This window comes from Temnothorax nylanderi, unplaced genomic scaffold (genome assembly GCF_030848795.1).
Source record: "Temnothorax nylanderi isolate EJ_2023f unplaced genomic scaffold, tnyl_v1.0 TNYL_tig0415_pilon, whole genome shotgun sequence".
Classification (NCBI taxonomy): domain Eukaryota; kingdom Metazoa; phylum Arthropoda; class Insecta; order Hymenoptera; family Formicidae; genus Temnothorax; species Temnothorax nylanderi.
In genome coordinates this window covers 141415-158178 of record NW_027249477.1, presented here as the reverse complement: position 1 = coordinate 158178, position 16764 = coordinate 141415, and the positions used below count along the sequence as shown (strand labels likewise).

The following is a 16764-nucleotide window of genomic DNA, read 5'->3' as shown; positions in this document are numbered from 1 at the left end:
GCGGAAAAAATGCGGTTCCCCCCACCCCCTCCCCCGCGGCGCCCGAACACGCGGTTTCCCCCCTTCCCCCTTCCCCCGCGGTATACCCCCCCGATTCCTTCCCCCCGCGGTACCCCCCCCCCCCCGCGGTATACCGCCCCGCGGTATACCCCCCCGACCCCCCCTTGCGGTATACCCCCCCCGCGAAATTTGATACCCTTGTGTAACCCGATACCCCCGCGGTGGGTTAGAACGCCCATAGCTTACCTACTCACAAATTTTAATTATTTGCATTAACTACAAATTTTTATTTTTTACTTACAGTTACTAAAAGAGATATTTATTTTCAAGAACAATTGTTAATTATGATGAAAAAGGCATATGAAAATAACAAAAAAAATGGACATTGAATCAAAAAATTAAGCTCGATATCTCAAAATTTGTGGAAATTAGGGCAATCTTGTAGATTCTTTTAGATAGAAATCGGTAACCCCTTTATTATTAACAATTTTTATTAATTCTATTATATTCTTCAGCTTTTTACCCCTATTTTATATATAATTCTTTAAAATTTGGTTAATCAATTCTTAAGTTATAGAAATTTTAGTAAGTTTGGCTGTTTTTTTAACAGAAATCGGTAACCCCTTTATTATTAACAAAATTTATTAATTCTATTGTATTCTTCAGTCTTTTCTACCCCTATTTCATATATAATTCGTTAAGATTTGGTTAATTAGTTCTGGAGTTATAGAAATTTCGGTAAACTTAGTTATTTTTTTTAACAGAAATCGGTAACCCCTTTATTATTAACAATTTTTATTAATTCTATTATATTCTTCAGTCTTTTCTACCCTTATTTCATATATAATTCGTTAAGATTTGGTTGATCAGTTCTGGAGTTATAGAAATTTCTGTAAATTTAGCACAGACATACAGTCGTTCACGGAAAGGTTGCAACACTTTTTTTTGGATGGGTTTTGGAACGCACGAATATTTCGAGACTGCGAGCCACTGCGTCTAGGGAGCAGCCGTGACCAGCAGTGAGCTGCAGTGAGAGGTTAAGACGGCTGTCATAAGAACACATACAGGGTGTATACATAGTGAAAGACATCTTACAGCGTAACATCTGATAACAAGTAGGAACAAGACATCTTATATAACGTTATACTTTTTACGATATTTTAATTTAAATAAATAATTAAATAAGTAAACAAATAAATAAATATATTTATTTAAATTAAAATATTTAAATTTAAAAAAAATATATATAGAGTAATTTCAATAACTTTCAAGTCTTAAATTATTTGTTATCTATTTCTATACGTTGTAGAATTTTGCCAAAGGACTGGAATAGGAGAAAATTTTATTTTGCAAAAAATATTCTATATTTATAATTATAACTCAGATATGATTTGCTTTACAAAGATGCAGACTGTAGTAACCATCATATATATTCTTGCAGATAATATAAAGAAACGAGGAACTGTCTCCTTGCGCAAACGTTTATGGCACTCTCTTCTGCGTGTTCACAAGTGGATGAGCATGAGTGGATACATCTATTCATGGCTTTCGTGAACCATTTCCAAGGAAAGTCCCACGACCACCTGCAGGTTGAACGATAAATAATATCATTCAGAATGTTTTTTCTAACGAACAATTGTCCAAGGTGAACAGATTCGCAGAAACTTATTTCAATCAAGATCCAAATACTTTGTCAAGCATTATAAAGCTGATAGAAAAGCGTAAAAATAATCTTAAAGAGGCCGTACTTATTTTTACAAACCGATTTGGGAGAAATGAAAGTGACCAATTGATCTGATCAATCAAAAATATCAACTGTGACGCAAGACATATAATTATCTGCATAATTTTTCAAATAATATTATTTTTATTTATTATCACCGTTTTGTAAATAATATTTTATTCATTTTTAATTATTTCTAATACGTCTTAATATTTTTCGAGTTCAACGAGTTCTGAGCTGAGCGTTGAATGACGGCCGAAGAGGACGACCACGACGGCTCGCGCCGCCACGGAAGCCTCGCAGCAAGGAAGATCCGCGGGAGGCCAAGGCACGGGACCGAGCTCGGATCCCCGGGATCGGCGCGAGAACACCGATCGGTTCACCTCGCCCAGGCCCGGCACGTGAAATAATGGCGTCGCTTTTTAATATTTAGTATTTTATTAATAGTCTAGAAGCTACTGATAAAATTATCTGTGACATATTACTGTTGTGTAATTAACAAATAATTTATATATTATTATAGATTTGGTGTTGTTTAATATCCTTCGTAAAATATCTTTTATAAACGCACTAAACGTACTTTGATTTATTACATTTGATAGAGCGAATAAATTTTTTAAATTAAATATATAATACTTTGTAGACATTATGTAATAGTATTATTTGCTAATAGAATACTTAAATTTCAATATAAATTTTTATTATAATCGTTGATAGACTTTGAAGAAAAGACATGAAATAATGGCGTCGCTTTGTAATAAAAAGCTTTATCTCTAAACAGTAGTTATTACTATCTGTAGAATAAAAATTGTATTTCTGTTGAATCTTCAAAATTATATTTAATATTGTTTATAACTCTTTATTATCTTATACATTGCATATATTTTCGTCTATTTTAAGTAAATTAATTTTTCGGAATATGATGTATGATGTATGAATATTTTATTATCACTTTTGTAGATCACTTATTTCAATCGCAATATTGAAAGATATGTATTTCTATCGTTGTTAAAGAACTTGAGGTATAATATATTATTAACACAGATTCCATATATCGGATTCCATGTATCGGATTCTTATTATTTTTCACTGTGTATGCTTTACATTTATTTATTACAGTTAGCTGAAACTATTTTTATATTGTGAGTATAAATTAATACATATTCTGTTAACGTTGAAATATCGAAATAATCGGTTTCAAATCAAGCGCAAGAAATATGTTTACTTTTAAATAAGGTTTTATATTATTTTTACGTATTATTATTATTTCTAAAAGTCTTTGGACAATTTTTAATTTTTTATGTTATTTCTAAATATTTTTGTAACATTTTGTTTGTATTAATAATTCCAGCTATTAGTACAATTTCGAATTCTTATTGTGATATATATGACACATAATTTACTGCCATCTGATTGGTAGTAAAGTATGCATGTGCTTTATAATTTTCACACTACTGTGTCTCTTTATTTTATATACTATTATATATATTAAAATAATTTATTTTTTAGATATCGCTCGATTTAGCGACTAGATTAAATTCGATAGACACGTTAGAAGAATTTATGCAGCTTCTTCACGGTTTTAACAGCGAGCGAAAAGGGTATCGCGTTTACCAGTAAGTATAATTTGCTACTGCGTTATCTTTATTACGTGCTAAGTGCAAATGCAAATAATGCAATGGCAAATGATAATCTTAAGGAAAACCTGTCATGGAAGAAGGAGCAAATCGAACTTACTCTTTGCAAATTTCACTTTATTAAATAGAAATATAAATAACAACTTATTATTATCATAATTAATTATCAAAAACTAGAAAATACGTTGCCAAAACAAACATTTAGAAATATATTGGTATATCGATCACGTTCCAATGTCGCATAATCACATATTAAATTCTTAAATACAGCTACAATCAAATGCATTACAATTATATATTACGGTTATCGTAGGAAAATTAAAAGTTTGTGGAGATGTGTGCAAATAAATCCGGTCCGGTCTGTAAATGAAGACACTGTCGATCGGCATCGACCCGGAGGGATTCACCTCACCCATCGCCACTGTGTGATACGTGAAGAAGCCAAGCTTCACGAGGGTGATGAGGATGATGAAGAGAGGCGGTGGGCAGCATGCGTAGTGATCGGCGTAGTACTTTCGGTCCCGCTCCTTCGTGAGGAATTCATCGCCGATCATGCGGACCATCATGATAACGGCATGGCTGGTATATTATTAATTATAACAATTATTATTTATATGATCATTATATAATTTATGTGATCGTTATATTTATCTAATTTATATGATTATTACGTTGATGAATAACTGCAATCTCTCGTTGGTATCACCACGTCGATAGCACACACACCGCAAGTTGCATAGTAGGCTCAACATTCCGCGCGACGGAGAGTACGCGTTCACTCAGCTCGGCCAAGACATTCGGACGAACGGCGCCGGCGACGACGACGACGACGACGGCAACGTTGGGGAGGACGACGCGACGGTGCACGAGACGGTGTTCGCCCGCTCGGACTCGCAAATCCACCCGTGCCGATAGCGAGCATCAACGCAGACGTTGGATGCGCTCGACGCTCGAAGGAAGGTAAGTGGCCGTGGAAGGAAGAGGCAGTCATATATAGGTATGATTGCCTGATATACTCTATAAAAAGAAGAAAAATAAGCTCAATTTAATTATTTATAAACTTTTTCTATTTTGAATTTTAAAAAGTAATTTACTCAAAGAGTAATATGTTTCAGGTACGGTGTCTTACCTGAAGTGAGAACTTCTCTTAAATATATATAGGAGACCGATCATATGACGACGGTAGTGAAAATTTAAAAAAGCATAAATTGGCATCTTTGAAATTATCTCGGATAGCTTTTACCTTAGAACGCTCTCATTCAATATTAATTCATTCCTTCATTCATTCATTCATTCATTCATTCCATTCATTCTATATTACAATTTAATAATGTTTCTATATTTTAAAATATAGAAACATTATTAAATTATATTATAATATTTCATCGAGATTGTTCAAGCTACAATCATTCAATATCAAACATTCATTCATGCATAATCCATGGAAGGTCACATAGTATTAATACCGCGTGACACTTCCATGGTTCTCTATCACCGCAGTTAATCTTTGGGGCATAGATTGCACCAAGTTCTGGAATAACGCGGGCCTTGCGCGGAAACCCTCCCACACATTAAGAACGTGTTGCTCAAGTTCCTCGCGTGTACGCCGAATTCGTGGATTCCACTCTTGAACAATTATGCCCTAAAGATTTTCGATCACATTCATATCCGGAGATTTGGCTGGCCAATCCAACGTCTTAAGGTTGGGTTGTGTGGCCAACCAATTCTGAACCAATCTCGATCGATGCACTCCTGAATTGTCTTGAACAAAATTAACACGAGGTACACCAGGAAATGTTTCCGCAACGTATGGCATCATCACATTAGACAATATGTCTACATACTCCGCACCGTTCATTCGTGGTGTGATGCGTACCAACGGTCCAGGGCCGCGCGAGGTCATGCACCCCCAAAACGCTAATGTGATGCGGCCACTTCGTTCGCGGAAATACACATTATTCTCATCGTACCTCGTGCCTTTTGTTCTCCACAATGTCACACGTCCAGATTCATCCGTTGAGAATACTTTTTCATCAGAGAAAATAGTATTCTCCCATTCATTCTCCCAAGGCAAATGTTCTCTGGCAAAAGCCATCCGTCGGTCTTTGTAATTATCCTTTAAAGTTTGCTTTTGAGCAGGGATACGATGGTGATATCCCTGTTCTCGCCATCTACGCCGAACAGTTTCCGCGGAACAATTTAAGTTATGTTCCACTACCGTCTGTTGTGCTGACCGGAATCCGTTCGCTTGCATCATATTGTGGAGAAGTTCGTCGTCTTCAGCGGAAGTACGTCGCGGTCGACCTGGTATCGGTCGTGGGTTCACGTGCCCTTCTACTTCCATTTGTTGCAGTAATCGATATACTGTACTCCTCTGCAATACGTTAAACATATATTTTATTAATATATTATTATAATTCACGGGAATAACATATAATAACAAATAATATTTTATATATAATATATTATATATATATAATAACAATTGACAACTTGTTTATGTTGACAACGTGTTTATGTTATTAAACTGAGACAAGTTGATGACTGAGACAACGATAAGTATTTGTGTAAATACAATATTGAAATGCCTGGTTCTACTTCGCAACGTGTAAGAGGTGAAATACTTGCATATACAAATGCAGGATTGACGCCAACAGTGGTTTCGAGAATATGTCACGTAAATGTAAAGTATCCATGCATTTATTACTCTGTGTTACTGTATTTCTCTATTTGGATAAGTTACACGTCATTAAACTCATCTATTGCGTTATTTAATTTAATCTTTAAAATATATGTTTAACGTATTGCAGAGGAGTACAGTATATCGATTACTGCAACAAATGGAAGTAGAAGGGCACGTGAACCCACGACCGATACCAGGTCGACCGCGACGTACTTCCGCTGAAGACGACGAACTTCTCCACAATATGATGCAAGCGAACGGATTCCGGTCAGCACAACAGACGGTAGTGGAACATAACTTAAATTGTTCCGCGGAAACTGTTCGGCGTAGATGGCGAGAACAGGGATATCACCATCGTATCCCTGCTCAAAAGCAAACTTTAAAGGATAATTACAAAGACCGACGGATGGCTTTTGCCAGAGAACATTTGCCTTGGGAGAATGAATGGGAGAATACTATTTTCTCTGATGAAAAAGTATTCTCAACGGATGAATCTGGACGTGTGACATTGTGGAGAACAAAAGGCACGAGGTACGATGAGAATAATGTGTATTTCCGCGAACGAAGTGGCCGCATCACATTAGCGTTTTGGGGGTGCATGACCTCGCGCGGCCCTGGACCGTTGGTACGCACCACACCACGAATGAACGGTGCGGAGTATGTAGACATATTGTCTAATGTGATGATGCCATACGTTGCGGAAACATTTCCTGGTGTACCTCGTGTTAATTTTGTTCAAGACAATTCAGGAGTGCATCGATCGAGATTGGTTCAGAATTGGTTGGCCACACAACCCAACCTTAAGACGTTGGATTGGCCAGCCAAATCTCCGGATATGAATGTGATCGAAAATCTTTAGGGCATAATTGTTCAAGAGTGGAATCCACGAATTCGGCGTACACGCGAGGAACTTGAGCAACACGTTCTTAATGTGTGGGAGGGTTTCCGCGCAAGGCCCGCGTTATTCCAGAACTTGGTGCAATCTATGCCCCAAAGATTAACTGCGGTGATAGAGAACCATGGAAGTGTCACGCGGTATTAATACTATGTGACCTTCCATGGATTATGCATGAATGAATGTTTGATATTGAATGATTGTAGCTTGAACAATCTCGATGAAATATTATAATATAATTTAATAATGTTTCTATATTTTAAAATATAGAAACATTATTAAATTGTAATATAGAATGAATGGAATGAATGAATGAATGAATGAATGAAGGAATGAATTAATATTGAATGAGAGCGTTCTAAGGTAAAAGCTATCCGAGATAATTTCAAAGATGCCAATTTATGCTTTTTTAAATTTTCACTACCGTCGTCATATGATCGGTCTCCTATATATATTTAAGAGAAGTTCTCACTTCAGGTAAGACACCGTACCTGAAACATATTACTCTTTGAGTAAATTACTTTTTAAAATTCAAAATAGAAAAAGTTTATAAATAATTAAATTGAGCTTATTTTTCTTCTTTTTATAGAGTATATCAGGCAATCATACCTATATATGACTGCCTCTTCCTTCCACGGCCACTTACCTTCCTTCGAGCGTCGAGCGCATCCAACGTCTGCGTTGATGCTCGCTATCGGCACGGGTGGATTTGCGAGTCCGAGCGGGCGAACACCGTCTCGTGCACCGTCGCGTCGTCCTCCCCAACGTTGCCGTCGTCGTCGTCGTCGTCGCCGGCGCCGTTCGTCCGAATGTCTTGGCCGAGCTGAGTGAACGCGTACTCTCCGTCGCGCGGAATGTTGAGCCTACTATGCAACTTGCGGTGTGTGTGCTATCGACGTGGTGATACCAACGAGAGATTGCAGTTATTCATCAACGTAATAATCATATAAATTAGATAAATATAACGATCACATAAATTATATAATGATCATATAAATAATAATTGTTATAATTAATAATATACCAGCCATGCCGTTATCATGATGGTCCGCATGATCGGCGATGAATTCCTCACGAAGGAGCGGGACCGAAAGTACTACGCCGATCACTACGCATGCTGCCCACCGCCTCTCTTCATCATCCTCATCACCCTCGTGAAGCTTGGCTTCTTCACGTATCACACAGTGGCGATGGGTGAGGTGAATCCCTCCGGGTCGATGCCGATCGACAGTGTCTTCATTTACAGACCGGACCGGATTTATTTGCACACATCTCCACAAACTTTTAATTTTCCTACGATAACCGTAATATATAATTGTAATGCATTTGATTGTAGCTGTATTTAAGAATTTAATATGTGATTATGCGACATTGGAACGTGATCGATATACCAATATATTTCTAAATGTTTGTTTTGGCAACGTATTTTCTAGTTTTTGATAATTAATTATGATAATAATAAGTTGTTATTTATATTTCTATTTAATAAAGTGAAATTTGCAAAGAGTAAGTTCGATTTGCTCCTTCTTCCATGACAGGTTTTCCTTAAGATTATCATTTGCCATTGCATTATTTGCATTTGCACTTAGCACGTAATAAAGATAACGCAGTAGCAAATTATACTTACTGGTAAACGCGATACCCTTTTCGCTCGCTGTTAAAACCGTGAAGAAGCTGCATAAATTCTTCTAACGTGTCTATCGAATTTAATCTAGTCGCTAAATCGAGCGATATCTAAAAAATAAATTATTTTAATATATATAATAGTATATAAAATAAAGAGACACAGTAGTGTGAAAATTATAAAGCACATGCATACTTTACTACCAATCAGATGGCAGTAAATTATGTGTCATATATATCACAATAAGAATTCGAAATTGTACTAATAGCTGGAATTATTAATACAAACAAAATGTTACAAAAATATTTAGAAATAACATAAAAAATTAAAAATTGTCCAAAGACTTTTAGAAATAATAATAATACGTAAAAATAATATAAAACCTTATTTAAAAGTAAACATATTTCTTGCGCTTGATTTGAAACCGATTATTTCGATATTTCAACGTTAACAGAATATGTATTAATTTATACTCACAATATAAAAATAGTTTCAGCTAACTGTAATAAATAAATGTAAAGCATACACAGTGAAAAATAATAAGAACCGATACATGGAATCCGATATATGGAATCTGTGTTAATAATATATTATACCTCAAGTTCTTTAACAACGATAGAAATACATATCTTTCAATATTGCGATTGAAATAAGTGATCTACAAAAGTGATAATAAAATATTCATACATCATACATCATATTCCGAAAAATTAATTTACTTAAAATAGACGAAAATATATGCAATGTATAAGATAATAAAGAGTTATAAACAATATTAAATATAATTTTGAAGATTCAACAGAAATACAATTTTTATTCTACAGATAGTAATAACTACTGTTTAGAGATAAAGCTTTTTATTACAAAGCGACGCCATTATTTCATGTCTTTTCTTCAAAGTCTATCAACGATTATAATAAAAATTTATATTGAAATTTAAGTATTCTATTAGCAAATAATACTATTACATAATGTCTACAAAGTATTATATATTTAATTTAAAAAATTTATTCGCTCTATCAAATGTAATAAATCAAAGTACGTTTAGTGCGTTTATAAAAGATATTTTACGAAGGATATTAAACAACACCAAATCTATAATAATATATAAATTATTTGTTAATTACACAACAGTAATATGTCACAGATAATTTTATCAGTAGCTTCTAGACTATTAATAAAATACTAAATATTAAAAAGCGACGCCATTATTTCACGTGCCGGGCCTGGGCGAGGTGAACCGATCGGTGTTCTCGCGCCGATCCCGGGGATCCGAGCTCGGTCCCGTGCCTTGGCCTCCCGCGGATCTTCCTTGCTGCGAGGCTTCCGTGGCGGCGCGAGCCGTCGTGGTCGTCCTCTTCGGCCGTCATTCAACGCTCAGCTCAGAACTCGTTGAACTCGAAAAATATTAAGACGTATTAGAAATAATTAAAAATGAATAAAATATTATTTACAAAACGGTGATAATAAATAAAAATAATATTATTTGAAAAATTATGCAGATAATTATATGTCTTGCGTCACAGTTGATATTTTTGATTGATCAGATCAATTGGTCACTTTCATTTCTCCCAAATCGGTTTGTAAAAATAAGTACGGCCTCTTTAAGATTATTTTTACGCTTTTCTATCAGCTTTATAATGCTTGACAAAGTATTTGGATCTTGATTGAAATAAGTTTCTGCGAATCTGTTCACCTTGGACAATTGTTCGTTAGAAAAAACATTCTGAATGATATTATTTATCGTTCAACCTGCAGGTGGTCGTGGGACTTTCCTTGGAAATGGTTCACGAAAGCCATGAATAGATGTATCCACTCATGCTCATCCACTTGTGAACACGCAGAAGAGAGTGCCATAAACGTTTGCGCAAGGAGACAGTTCCTCGTTTCTTTATATTATCTGCAAGAATATATATGATGGTTACTACAGTCTGCATCTTTGTAAAGCAAATCATATCTGAGTTATAATTATAAATATAGAATATTTTTTGCAAAATAAAATTTTCTCCTATTCCAGTCCTTTGGCAAAATTCTACAACGTATAGAAATAGATAACAAATAATTTAAGACTTGAAAGTTATTGAAATTACTCTATATATATTTTTTTTAAATTTAAATATTTTAATTTAAATAAATATATTTATTTATTTGTTTACTTATTTAATTATTTATTTAAATTAAAATATCGTAAAAAGTATAACGTTATATAAGATGTCTTGTTCCTACTTGTTATCAGATGTTACGCTGTAAGATGTCTTTCACTATGTATACACCCTGTATGTGTTCTTATGACAGCCGTCTTAACCTCTCACTGCAGCTCACTGCTGGTCACGGCTGCTCCCTAGACGCAGTGGCTCGCAGTCTCGAAATATTCGTGCGTTCCAAAACCCATCCAAAAAAAAGTGTTGCAACCTTTCCGTGAACGACTGTACATACACACATACCGACATTTTTTTTAATGCAATATTTCGACGTTTTAAAACACTCTGAACATATTGACATTAAAAACTCAAAAAACAATCTTTTCTTTGGTTTCTTCTACCCCTATTTTATATATAATTCTTTTAAATTTGGTTGATTAGAGCCAACTTTATACGCAATCAAAGATTCATATACGAATTTACGAAAACAAAGCTTCCTCTATGAGGAAGCAAAATGGACATTGAATCAGAAGAAATATTTCAAGTAATGTTTATAAAGATTTCTAAAAATATTTTATCTTAATATAGATGATCAACAATTGTAAACAGTTAAAAACCATAAAAATAAGAAATATAAAAATGTAGCAGATGTACATAAATATAATAAATATAATATAATAAATATGACAATAATAACAACAAATAATAAATAAATAATAATAACGAATTAAAAAATTATTTTATTTTATTTTTGCAGTTACCAAATCATTATTTTGAAGCGGCTGCAGACAAAGTAAGAATATGAAATGTAATAAATAATATTTATCTATTAATATAAATATTAATACAATGTTACTTTGTAACTTTTTCATTTTTAGGAAGAAATATCACCCAATTCAGGATTTTATATAACAAAAAGACAAAAAACATTTTTAGAAATGAAGGCACAGTTAAACAAAGATTGGAAAATTATAGTGCGCGAAGTGATATTAGACATATACGGTTCAAGCATTGCAAATTATTCGGCTACCGGTAAAAAGACAAAGATACCTCCAATTGATCATATGTTATTTAAAAGATTATATGGTAAATATTTATACATTTAATTAACCCTTCGTTAAGGGTTCGGAAGGGATAAATACAAATTGTAACATATAAGGGAAACATAAATATATAATAAAAATATTTTAAATAAAATTAATTTGTTAAAAAATAATAAATAAATAAATAAATATTTTAATAAATATGTTTTTTAGAATGGATAAACGTACAATTTGTTATTAAGAAAAAGGAATTAATTGATTTCATTAATAAAATGGCGTCGAATAAAAGAAAATATCGAAAGACAAATCAGAAATCAATCAGAAAGAAAAATTAAAAAGTTAAAAAAAGCTAAGCAAGATGTACCATCATTAAATAATAATAATATTCATGAACCTATAGAAAATAATAACGCGATAATACAACTTAATAATAAGACAATCCTCTCTACAAACGGTAAAAAAACAATTTCATGAACGAAAATAAATTAAAAACGTCAATAAATTATAAGAAAAAAATATATAACTAAAATATTTCTATTTTTCAGATTCGTGTCATCAGTATTCTTTGACTAATTTATAATATTCTGAATAATTCTAATTTATAACATTCTTGTGTTTTGTTATATATTTTACATATTTTTGTGTTTTTGTCATTTCTTTTTGTGCTATTAATTTGTAAGTTACTAGATATTATGCAATGCAATTGTAAAAGTAGTTACAAGTTCTTTTACTATTATTATTAAATTGTAAATCATTACATAACGAGCCCCTAGTTGTATATTCTTTCTAATAAATTCTGATCGCATGAAATATTTGACTTCTGATTTATAATCTAAGATTCATATAAAAAAATCTGAAAAAAAAAATTATACAGAAGTTCTAAAAATATAGATATATTATATATTCTGAAAAATTATATGAAAAATTCTGAGAAAAATTTTCACCAAGACTATAAAATTTTTTTCAGAACTTTTCATATAATTTTTCAGAATTTCTATATAAATTTGGCGTGAAAAATAATGTGTTACACTCATCCCTGGGAGGAACGTATATTCTAGATAGCAGATGAAAGCTCAATAGAGGTTTATAATAAAACCTATTTTGCTAGCTTAGCTCCTATATAAATCAACCTATTTTAACGCTAAAAACAGGGAAATTTGAGGCAGCGTTAGGGTCAAAGTAGGAGCAAATTATATCATTATAATTGAGCCTATCTTCACATCTTAGCTCCTACTAAATTTTAGAATTAAAGGTTTAATGAAGAGTCAAAATTTCGACTCGGGTACTTATTTTTCGTTTAGTGTCCTTCGAACAATCTGTTACACCTGTTTGACCGAATATATCTATCTCTTGCTCTTTCGGAATTTTTGTATTCATGAAAGATTCTATCTCCTCATCTTCTATTTCTTGTTGATCTTTTTGTGCTTGAGTCAGTGCATTATCAATTTCTGCATCACCTATCACTGAAAATTTTTTTCTATTTTTTTCAATCAAATGAATATTTTCTATATAAATTTTTTCACAATCTTTTGTCTCTACACCATCTATTTCGTTTTTCCAAGGCAAGAACAACAAAACTTGTTCTCTGAAATAATTATATCGGTCTTCTTGCAATTTGTAACGACGAAATCTAATAATTTTCTGTTTTTTTCGTTCTCTAATTTCAATGTTTTCATTATATTTATTCTCACTATCACTTTGGTATGTAGTCCTTTTCTCTTCATAGTTTGCTGCGAATTCGGCAAGACAAACATCAGACAATTTTTGATAATTCCGATTCTCGTATTTATCAATTATATTTTTGTAGTATATATCTGTTGATTCATCACTCATTTTTTTTAATGTTTGTCATTTTTCTCCCGACTGCTGCCAACCTTCGGTTGGCGAAGACGAGGGAGTATGCGTTTCACTGGGGCCGAACCTTTGTTACCTTAATTCTCGATAACTACAACATACTATGATATGTGCTTCCGTATATAAGTTTCTTATTGATCAAGCAAGGTTTATAGCTTATAATTATCATTAATCGTTGTGTTAAATAAAAAGCGAAAAAACAATATATTACATTTATACGTTCTCTTATTGGCTATCGACTGAGTTACAGAGGAAATTGATTAACCAATGACATGCATCCGCATGGGGAATTTTAGTGATTTCCAGTTACCTCTATTGAGCTCCGGCAGAACGTACAGCTGTTCTGTTCATTGCTGCACGCTCATTGGATATCGCTCGTCGTGCACGATGTTACCCAGGTAGCAAACACAAGTCATTTTGACGTCAAATACTAGTCATGTTTGTACAAATGACGTCAAATGACCAAAAAGCGACTATGTCTTTAAAAATGACATTATACTGACGTTATTCCATAACGTCATTATGACGTCTATTTTTAGTCATTTTTGGTTAGGTTAACCTATGACATCGGCGACTAATAATGGACGTTTATAAAACGTCATTTCTTAGACCATCTAAAGACGTCTTAAAGTCGTCCAAATAATGTCTTTTTGTAATATAACTATTTTTACTTCTTAATATTGTTTAATAAAGTAATAATAAAATAAAAACCACAAAATTAACTACAATGTGTTTGTTTCGCAACTTTATGATTGAAGTGGCGAATTTATGGTATAAGTGGATGTAGTTGCGTGTGATTATAGTTTTATGATAACTATTTCACGCAGTGTTATAGCTATCAAGAAGATTATCATTACAAGAATTTTGAACACTTTAAAGATGTACCTGTTATAGACAAGTACAGTTAATAAGGAAGCATCAGGGTGAGAAGATCGTCACTGTCCACTGGATCATCGAAGTCAAGCGACTCGGACGCGGTACTGTACTAGGATGGGTGACCGCCTTGAGAGCGGCTATACGCACATGGCATGTAAACAAAACAGTTAAAAAAGTTTTTTTTTCTTAGATAATGAAAAAGAACATTTTTTTATAAACGTTTATCAAGTAGACATTTTAATATTTTAATTTCATCAAAAACATTTCTAGAAACCGGTATGTCGTACAATGGAACTATTTTTGCCGTCAATAAGACGTCAGAAAATGACGTCAATTGTCTGTGACATTAGACCGTCATTTTAACGTCATTATGCCGCCAGTTAGTGACGTCAGGAATGGTCAGTAAAGGACCAAAATTTGACGTCAAAATGACTTGTGTTTGCTACCTGGGTATCGCGCGCGCTGGTCTGCTCTATTGCTCACATGTCATATTTGGCCGGTAGTTAGAGGTTAAGTTTGTTTATACAGGTTTAATCTTTACAAAATTAAATAAAAATATAATAAATAGTGTGATAAACAGTAATACACTGCCTAATACAAGTTTGTTTATCGAATCATTTCCTTGGAAATACCATGTGGTATCAAGTATCTTATATGTGTGTATACATACAGGGTGTCAAGTAATAAGCGGATCACTGCTCGTGATGCCCGTGATGGGCAGTTAAAGCGGATAAAACTGAATCGAAAAGTCTTTTACTGTTTTGTAAGTATTTCAATAATTAATAAGAAAATAATTAATAAAGATACGCGAATCAAGATGCGTTCGTGCGATTCGACGAGAAGGAGCAGCCCAATGTTTACGTTGCTAGGCCGCGGCGAGATATTGGGAGGAACGCTATGTTTATAACAAAAATTATTAACTATACATGAGTGACACTCATTGTCGTTATTGTTTATAAAGCACTCCTCTCATAATATTTCGCTATGCACATAGTAACGTAAACGTTGGGCTGCTCCTTCTCGTCAAATCGTGTGGATGCACACTGATTAATTCTCTTATCTTTATTAATTAATTTCTCATTAATTATTGAGAAACTTACAGTACGATAAAGGACGTTTAATTTGATTCAGTTTAATTCGCTCTTTCTGTCCACGAGAAGTGGCCCGCTTATTACCTAACACCCTGTATATACATGTTTATATAATTGTAAATTTAAATTTATTATATATAAATAAAAATCATTAAAAATGCCAAAAGATAGAGAAAATTACTTGTCATAATTAATCTCATATACTATTGTGTATAAGATTTAGATTATGCCTATAGTGCCTACATTTTCAACTATTTATATATTATAAAATATACTTCTGCATAGCATAGAAATATATATATTGCTTTTAAAAGTATGAAATAAATAAATAATTAAAATCTTGCAACTGCAGCAAAAAGATTGTAAACAAAAATTATAATAAAATTAAAAAAATGAAAACTTAAAAATTAATCAGTAAAAAAACAGATTAAAAAACTAAAAATTAAAGAATTAAAAAATTTAATAAAAACAAAAATTATAATAATAGAAAACAAAATACAAAAAACAAGAACTTAGAAATTAATTGGTAAAGAGTTAGTTTAAAAAAAAATAGACTCCCGACTGCTGCCTAAAGTAAGTTAAATAATAATAAAAAACCAAAAATTTTAAAAAGTTAAAAACAAAAACTTATATAAAAAAATTAAATAAAAAATTGTTTTAAAAAAAAAAAGACTCCCGACTGCTGCCTAAACTAGGTTAAATTAAATGCAGAAAATAAAAATTAATAAATAAAAACAAACTTATAAAAAAAATAAATTTAATAACTAAAATTTAAAATAAAATGTAAAAACAAAAACATACAAAAAAAATTTAAAAACAAAAATTTATACAAAAATAAATTTAACTAAAAACAAGTTTAAAAAGTTTAAAATAATAATTTAAAAAAATTTAAAAACAAAAACTTTACCAACAAAAACAGGTTTAAAAAGTTTAAAATAATAAAAAAAATTTAAAAACAAAAACTTATACAAAAATAAATTTAACCAAAAACAGGATTAAAAAGTTTAAATAATAAAAACAACAAGTCTTAAAAATTAATTGGTATATAAGACAGGTTTATTTGGTAATAAAAATGTAATACACATTGTTGAGAATTGAATAAATGCGAGCTGAAAATTCTCGAACTTCGACGAGACAGCAAGCATTATTCGAGAACGCTTGAAAGGCTCCAAATCGCGACGGTTTCCTCCCCCCCTT

General features: G+C 32.6%; 2 long non-coding RNA genes across 2 annotated transcripts; one reads left to right on the top strand and one right to left on the bottom strand.

Moving 5' to 3' along the window:
- The first annotated feature begins 1012 nt into the window (after positions 1–1012).
- On the top strand, positions 1013–1809 carry LOC139782468 (uncharacterized). Its single transcript, XR_011720885.1, has 2 exons — positions 1013–1115; positions 1442–1809. It is a non-coding gene; the product is annotated as an uncharacterized lncRNA (long non-coding RNA).
- Positions 1810–10094: 8285 nt separating this feature from the next.
- LOC139782469 (uncharacterized) lies at positions 10095–10891 on the bottom strand. Its single transcript, XR_011720886.1, has 2 exons — positions 10789–10891; positions 10095–10462 (listed from the first exon to the last, which is right to left on the bottom strand). It is a non-coding gene; the product is annotated as an uncharacterized lncRNA (long non-coding RNA).
- Between the last annotated feature and the right edge of the window lie 5873 nt (positions 10892–16764).